An 8,351-nucleotide genomic window follows, 5' to 3' on the forward strand; every position below is an offset into this window, starting at 1 on the left:
GCGATCCGGCGGCGTTAGTTTAGCGACCATGACCCGCCGGGCAGCGTGAGGGAAACCACGAGTCTTTGGGCTCTGGGGAGAGTATGGTTGCAAAGCTGAAACTTAAACCCGACCATAAAATTCCCTTTGTTCATGAATCCCTTCCATCTCATCCAAGGGACGTGAACCTAACCTAAACCCTTAAATTCTGTTGTTCAAAAGGCTTTAACCCAAAGTCCCGTCCGTAAGGGCGGGCAAAATGATACAACTCTTAGCGGTGGATCACTTGGCTCGTGCATCGATGAAGAACGCGGTAAACTGCGTTAAATAATGTGAAATGCGGAACACAGATCATCGATATTTCGAACGCATATTGCGGCCGCGGGGGTCCATCCCGCGGCCACGCCTGTCTGAGGGTCGCTTTACCCATCGATCGGTCTTTGGCTGGAAGTTCGCAGGGCCTCCACCTCGGACGGCCCTTCGTCTTCCTAAACGCAGACTCGGTTCTTAAACCACCGTGTGGTGAGAGCTCCGGACGTAGGGAGAGCCATTAGGTCCGGGTCCCATCCGTCATCGTCTCTCCCCGCTGGGCTTCTCGCCGTCGGAGGGTGGGCACCGTAATACGGCGAGTGGCCGGGGGGTGCGTGCCCAGCGCCCCGCAAAACAGCCTCGTAGCGCGACCTCAGATCAGACGAGACAACCCGCTGAACTTAAGCATATCAGTAAGCAGAGGAAAAGAAACTAACAAGGATTCCCTTAGTAGCAGTGAGCGAAGAGGGAAGAGCCCAGCGCTGAATCCCTCTTTCCCCTGACCGGGGTGGGCCGGAAAATGTAGCGTACGGAAGTCCGTTTAGTCTCGGTGCGGACGTGGGACCAAGTTTTGCAAGGAAGTGTCTTCCTTAGATGGTGAAGGCCCGGTATCGTCCCGCATCCCGCCGGGTAGATCGGGCTTCCCGGAGTCGGGTTGCTTGTAAATGCAGCTCAAAGTGGGTGGTAAACTCCATCTAAGGCTAAATACCAGCACGAGACCGATAGTGAACAAAGTACCGTGAGGGAAAGTTGAAAACAGTACTTTGAAGAGAGAGTTCAAGAGAGCGTGAAACCATTAAGAGGTAAACGTTCGGGGGACCGAGAAGACCGCCCCGGGGGATTCAGCAGGGCGGACGGCCCGCGCTTGTGTGGTTCCGTGACTTGGAGGCGAGTTCATCCGGGCGAGAGAGGGGGCGACCCCACTCCCTGCTCGGCCCTGAGCTTCGCCTCCCGAATTTGGGCCTCTCGGGCGTATGAAGGCTCGATCCGTCAGACGCGTTTTCGCCGCATGGTGGTGAGTCGCGACCAGCTCCGGTTAGGCTTGGAAGGGCCCGAGGGTGAAGGTAAGTACGTCCGGAGATGGGGACCACACGGCCCCGGACACGGGCGTTCCGCTACAGCCCCTCGCTCCGACTTCGCCGATAACGCCGGGGCCGCGGAGCAATGTTCTTTCCGCGTTCTCCCCTCCTTCGGGATGGGGATGGGGGCCCCCCCTGATCGTTCGATCAAAGCGGGCAGATTGGGCTGTCCTCAGCCCCGGGCTAGGCCCGCTACGGCGAGAGGGGGGTGATCCAGGCCCACAGCACCGAACGCCTAAGGTCAGCGGCTAAATTCGGACCCCGACCGACCCGTCTTGAAACACGGACCAAGGAGTCTAACGCATATGCGAGTCAAAGGGCTTGAACCCCGGAGGCACAACGAAGGTGAAGGCCGGCGCGCGTCGGCTGAGGTGGGATCTAAGACACCCCGTCCATGGTGGGTTGACAGCGCACCACTGGCCTGCTCTCCACCGAGTGGAGAGTGGAGCAAGAGCATACGCGGTGGTACCCGAAAGATGGTGATCTATGCCTGGGCAGGGCGAAGCCAGGGGAAACCCTGCGTGGAGGCCCGTAGTGGTCCTGATGTTCAATTCGGTCGTCCGACCTGGGTATAGGGGCGAAAGACTAAACGAACCATCTAGTAGCTGGTTCCCTCCGAAGTTTCCCTCAGGATAGCTGGCACCAAACACAGCTTTATCCGGTAAAGCAATGATTATAGGCTGCGGGGCCGAAACGGCCTCGTCCTACTCTCAAACTTTAAATGGGTAAGAGGCCCGGCTCGCAGGCTCGGAGCCGGGCATCGAATGATGGTGCCAAGTGGGCCACTTTTGGTAAGCAGAACTGGTGCTGCGGGATGAACCGAACGCGCGGGTTAAGGCGCCCGACGCGACGCTCATCAGACCCCAGGAAAGGTGTCGGTTGGTATAGACAGCGGGGCGGTGGCCATGGAAATCGGAATCCGCTAAGGAGTGTATAACAACTCACCTGCCGAATCAACTGGCCCTGAAAATGGATGGCGCTGGAGCGTCGGGCCCATACCCGGCCATCGCAGCTGTCACAATGCCCAATTTGAAACACGGACCGTACGCCGCGACGAGTAGGAGGGCCGCCGCGGTGGCGCTGAAGCCTCTGGCGTGAGCCTGGGTCGAGCCGCCGTGGATGCAGATCTTGGTGGTAGTAGCAAATATTCAGATGGAATCTTTGAAGGCCGAAGTGGAGAAGGGTTCCACGCCGACAACGCTTGGCCATGGGTTAGTCGGTCCTAAGGGATAGGCGAACGCCGTTCGGAAATGCTGGGGCGATGGTCTCGTCTGCCTCTCGCTGACCGAAAGGGGATCGGGCCAATATCCCCGAACCTGGGAGCGGGGAGATTGAGTGCCGAGAGGCGCTCTCATGGCGGTAACGCAAACGAACCCGGAGACGTCGGTGGGAACCCCGGGGAGGATTCTCTCACCTTGCTAAAGAGCTGGAGCACCCTGGAATGGGATTGTCCCGAGAAAGGGGCTCAATGCTCTGAAAGGCGCCGCATGCATCTGTGAGGCAGCCGGGACGTTCCCCATCGGCCCTTGAAAATCCGGGGGAGGTATATTGAATTTCCCCCCAGGCCGTACCAATATCCACATCAGGTCTCCAAGGTGAACAGCCTCTGGCGTGTTGGAACAATGTAGGTAAGGGAAGTCGGCAAAACAGATCCGTAACTTCGGGATAAGGATTGGCTCTAATGGCTGGGCTCGGTCGGGCCCTTTAGCTGAAGCGTAGGGAACTGTTCTGGTTCGCCCTTGCCCCGAGGGTCATGCGGGCAAAAGCGCCCGGCACCCGGGTTGAGTCCTGTGTCGGTCGGTTAAAGTGCATGGGTCGCAGCCGCGCGAAGAAGTCGGTGTTCCCTCCCGGCGGTGCTTGTGGGACTCGGTCGGTGACGGTGGGAGGCGGTTGTGGATGGGACTCCCATCATCTTCGGCCCTTCCTTCCCGAAGTCGGCCGGGCTCCGAGGCCCATCGCCAGGTCTTGGCCACACTCGTGAGCTCGGCCTTCCGTTCTCCCATTCGGACGTGGGGGGGAAGACTCTGGAGTTGTGTGCGGATGCGTCGCCGACCATAGAGAGGCTACATAGGGGGTGTAGAATAAGTGGGAGGCCCGCCGAAGGCCAGCACCGGAGCGGGCTGTCCGTGAAATACCACTACTCTTACTGTTACCTCTCTAACCCGGTAAAGGTGTCGGTGGGAACCCTTTCCTTGCTGGGGGTTCCTTGTTCGAAGGTGCTAAGCCCTGGGTGGGTCGCTTGGCAGTGAGTAGGTACACTCATGTTGCGGGCTTCCCTGCCCGGGGCGAGTCCCTCCGGGGACAGTGACAGGTGGGGAGTTTGACTGGGGCGGTACAACTGTCAAAGCGTAACGCAGGTGTCCTAAGGCGGGCTCAGGGAAGGACAGAAACCTCCCGTAGAGCATAAGGGCAAAAGCCGGCTTGATCCTGATTTTCAGTATGAATACGGACCGTGAAAGCGGGGCCTAACGATCCTTCCATCTGCTTTTTGGGTTTTAAGCGGGAGGTGTCAGAAAAGTTACCACAGGGATAACTGGCTTGTGGCGGCCAAGCGTTCATAGCGACGTCGCCGTTTGATCCTTCGATGTCGGCTCTTCCTATCATTGCGAAGCAGAATTCGCAAAACGTTGGATTGTTCACCCACTAACAGGGAACGTGAGCTGGGTTTAGACCGTCGTGAGACAGGTTAGTTTTACCCTACTGATGTTGAGCGTTGCTCCTATAGTAATCCAGCCCAGTACGAGAGGAACCGCAGGTTCGGATACATGGTACTCGCACTTGGCTGTGCAGCCACTGGTGCAAGGCTATCATCCGAGGGCTTACGACGGAACGCCTCTAAGTCGGAATCCTGCCTAGAAGGAGCGATACATCTGCGCCCAGCATCAGTGAGCTTGGTCTTGGATAGCCGCGGTGGGAGGCGGGTTCCTCCCCACCGCCGGTGACGAGAGCCGCATGACACTGGAACCGGACCGGGGGTAATGAACGCCTCGGTCCACCTCCCTCCTGAAGCAAATGTCTCTTGATCCGGGTGTGAAATGACTCGTAAACGACATGATTCGGAGTGCGGGTGTTGTAAGTGCCAGAGTGGGTGAATAAACCGCGATCCATTGAAAGTCATCCCGTCCACTCAAACATTTGTCAGGGGAAGGTGAATGCCTAACACCCACCCGGCCCTCCGGAGAAGTCCAGGTCTCGCAGTGGGTGAAAATTGGACTTAGTGCAATTTCTGAACCTCTGGTTCTCTGGGGCGTGGGCCCCAGAGACTGCGTACACCGGTTAGAGGGAGCCGGTGGCGGGCATAGGGGAGGAGGGTACTCCCCTGTGAAATCCTAGAAGTTGGTTTCAGGTCTCGTAGTGGGCAACAATTGGACTTAGTGCAATTTCTGAACCTCTGGTTCTCTGGGGTGCGGGGACTGCCTAAGGTTGATAGGCCTCCGACCACTGCCCACTTGCGGGGCGGTGGAACGGGCCACACGCCGGCAAAGTTAACCTTTAACCACTGATCGTTACAGCCTTAATTCGGACAAGGTCGGTCGGACCTCATAAAGTCTCCCTCTGGGAGGATCACCCAATCTCCACCGCCCTCTCTGTCCGCAATCGAAGCAAGTACCACACGGGAACACTTTGGTTGTAGATTAAGAAATAAATTTTATTTATTTCGCACAAAACATAAGCCCAATGGGGGTGCAGAAACACGGAGTGAATCCCGGCTGGGTTGCGCTTTGAAGAGGTCCGGTTCAGGGCGCTTCGAGGGCGGAAAGACGGTTCTCACGAGCCTGCATCACATCGGCCGCAGAGAGGCCAGCTCGGTAGAAGGCCCAGGCGGTGATGTTGGAATGACACATGCTTGTAGTCACTCGATCTCGACTGGCAGGTTCGAAATCTGGAACAGAGACGAGATGTCAGAAAAGTAGGAAGGCCGGGTCAAGAGCCACATAAATGCGACACTCACCTGATTCGAAACAGCCGTGTGGATGAGGTTGAAGGCCACCGCGCCTCCAAGGCCTGCATCTTGCCACGCGAGCCGAAGAAGGTTGTTTGCATTAGGCAGCTGGTTCCCCCCCCTGGTCCAAGAAAACGAACCCGTCCCGGGTCCCGTGTAAGTCGGTGAGAGCAGTCAACCAAGAGAGTTCGGTGGCGGACAACCCGATCGGAGCATCACCGAAGGAGGCACTGGTCTTATGGTTGCGGACGTAGATCACAAAGCCGGCATCATCCGTGGCGCTGGCTTGCCTCAGCTCCTGCACGGTCATGTGGCGAAATACCACCGACCGATGTCCTGTTAGCACGGACAACAGGCCGAGGAGGTAGCCCTGGGAGCATCCGTAGTGGCGACCGGCGGGCAGTGTCCCCCGTCTGGGCCTCTTCGATCGGCTGAGGGATTCGGGTCTTAGCGTGGCATAGAAAGACCCTGAAATCCGATGGTGGTGGCAAGCGACTTAATTTGGCCCGCTTCACGCGTTGAATGTGGCCCAGAACCGTGCGAGCAAGGTCCCTATTTGCTTTGGCGAAGGTCAAATGAATCCTCTGGAGCTCTTCGGGGCTGAGCCCAGAGATCTCCGGGCTGAAGGCGCCCACATGCGAGATGATTGCCTTGGCGCTGTGGAGATAGCACTTGACGGTGGTCGATGTGTATCCCAGCTTCTGCAGGCTCTGGACCCAAGTCGAGACTCTGGAGTGATGGAAGAATGACAGGTCTGTGAATTCGCAGCCGGCCGGGGTGCAGTGAAGCAGGAATCGGATAACTTGGTCCCGTTGCTGGCAAGAGTTTTCAATGTCTGTCGGGGATGCGTCTGCCCTGAGGTAGAAGTCCTGGAACTCATCTACCAAACGGCTGGCGTAGGTGTCCCGAAACCGATGCGGGACCACGAGCTGCTTCCCCCGGGAGGTTCGCCGTGCAAGCTCGGTCTCCGAATCTGTGTCCGAGGTGGATTCGGCAGGGGAAGGCTCGCTCGGTTGGTAGTCACTGTCGACCGGCTCCGGCGTGGCTTGGCCTGTTGTGGCTGGGTCCGGCGATGTAGGTTCCAGTGAGGCAGGGTCCGGGGAACAGGATCCCGAGGGCGGTGGAGAGTTCAACGGCTTAGCCTCTTGATGGCGACGCAGAAGGTGGATGGTGCGAAGGCGTCGAGCGGCAGAAAGTGCGATCCGAAGGGCAAGGCCATTGAGGGAATGCACTGAGCCCAGGTGATCAGCCGGCGAAGAGAGAGACGGCAAGCCGCAGAGAGGGCAGTCGAGCTGTGATGACTTCTCCCCGCTTCGGTCCAGTTCTCGGAGGAAGGCTACGTCATCCAGTCCAAGTTGATGGAAGACGGCAAGGTGAAAAGTCAAAAAGCCGAAGAGGTTCATTTGCATATGGCGGCCATTTTGAATCGAAATTCTGACATTTTTTGGATAATTATTGACTTCCTACCTCCTGTGAACATTTTGGCACCATGCTTAAGGGAAATGGACAAAAATCCCCGGACTAGTTCACAAAAGTAGATTTAGCAAATTATGAATTTTATCACTATTTTCTAGTGGGCGGAGCAAAAATTTGATTAACCCGTTTTTGATACATCAAGGATCAAGGAATCAGAGAAAAAAAAATTTTTGTCTCTAGACACCACGGTTTAAGAGATATGGACCTAAACGCGCTTGGCTTTGCTATAGCACCACCATGAGGCCAAGGGGTGTAATTTTTTGTGGCTGAGTCATTTCACACCTGTTCTACCTAGCTGCCAAGTATGGAGTCTGTAGGCCTTACGGTCTTGGCTCCACATTGCATTTTAGCCAAGAAAAAGAATAATAATAAGAAGAAATATAGCCGCAAGCGGCGATTTACGGCTTCCTCGCTTTGTAGGCAATACATTTGCTTACGTTTGCCACTTTGAGATCATACACAACATTGCATACTCTCTGCTGACTTAAGACATCCAAAATTTCTGATTTTGATCTGTCTGTGAGGCTCAAGCACCATTGCTAAGCATTATGAGATGGGTGGTGGATTATTCACAGTGCAACACTGCCATCTGGTGGTGGTGTGTTGTACTGGACCTTGTGGATCAAACCAAGCAGTGCTGTTGGAGCTTTACCCACATACATTTGAACATGAACTACAATCTGAATTATGACCTGATATGCACATATTTGGTATCAGCAGAATCACAAGAACCTGAACCTTAAGGATTATTAACAAAAATGTGGAATTCCATTACTGCATGGCATCCAGATGCTACTAAAAGAGTTCTGTGACTTGCCTTAAAAATATCATACATGAACAGCTGTAACTCAAAAATGCTTTTGTCAAATGTTATGAAACGTCACAAGCTTCTTTCATAGGTGCTCCAAAACAAATCATTACATTTTGTTAATAATAAGATAAGACAAGATAATCCCTGGATCCCTAATCTCAGCCCTCTTAACTGCACAGTGTGTATCAGTCTGTCACTGCCTGAGAGACAGTGGGTAGCACCGACATCAGTATAACCCATGCATCACTACTTACAACATATGCCCAATAAGTATGTATGTATATGCTATACAGGTACACATATACAGCTTGTGTGTATATATATTCATATGTTATATAAATTTGTAAATGTTGGAAAAATATATAATTTAATTATTATTTTTATTATTTACTACTGTTGTCTCTTAGTAAAGCTATTTGAATCTGAGAGAGAGAGAGAGAGAGAGAGATAAGAGGCAGAGAGCACGTCAGAAAGAGAAGGGGGGAAGGGGGACTCTTCAATAATGCCTTTGAATACATTGCTGAGAATAACTCACATATGTTTGACCGCGAACTAGTCTGTGCTTAATGACTTAATATGGACATATGTGGTATCAGCAGAATCACAAGAACCTGAAGTATATATAATAATTATCAAAAAAAGTTTAAATTTCATTACTGCGTGACATCCAGGCTCTGCTTAGCACTGGTGGGTAACTTGCATTCTAAATATGACACATAAACAGCTGTAAGTCAAAAATGCTTTTGCCAAATGT

At 54.0% G+C, this 8,351-nt stretch overlaps 2 non-coding genes across 2 annotated transcripts; both read left to right on the forward strand.

The window, feature by feature from the left end:
* Positions 1-245: 245 nt before the first annotated feature.
* LOC136706187 (5.8S ribosomal RNA) lies at positions 246-399 on the forward strand. Its single transcript, XR_010804129.1, has one exon. It is a non-coding gene; the product is annotated as a 5.8S ribosomal RNA (ribosomal RNA).
* Positions 400-656: 257 nt separating this feature from the next.
* On the forward strand, positions 657-4,506 carry LOC136706185 (28S ribosomal RNA). Its single transcript, XR_010804128.1, has one exon. It is a non-coding gene; the product is annotated as a 28S ribosomal RNA (ribosomal RNA).
* Positions 4,507-8,351: the final 3,845 nt, after the last annotated feature.

Source organism: Hoplias malabaricus, chromosome 8 (genome assembly GCF_029633855.1).
Source record: "Hoplias malabaricus isolate fHopMal1 chromosome 8, fHopMal1.hap1, whole genome shotgun sequence".
Lineage (NCBI taxonomy): Eukaryota > Metazoa > Chordata > Actinopteri > Characiformes > Erythrinidae > Hoplias > Hoplias malabaricus.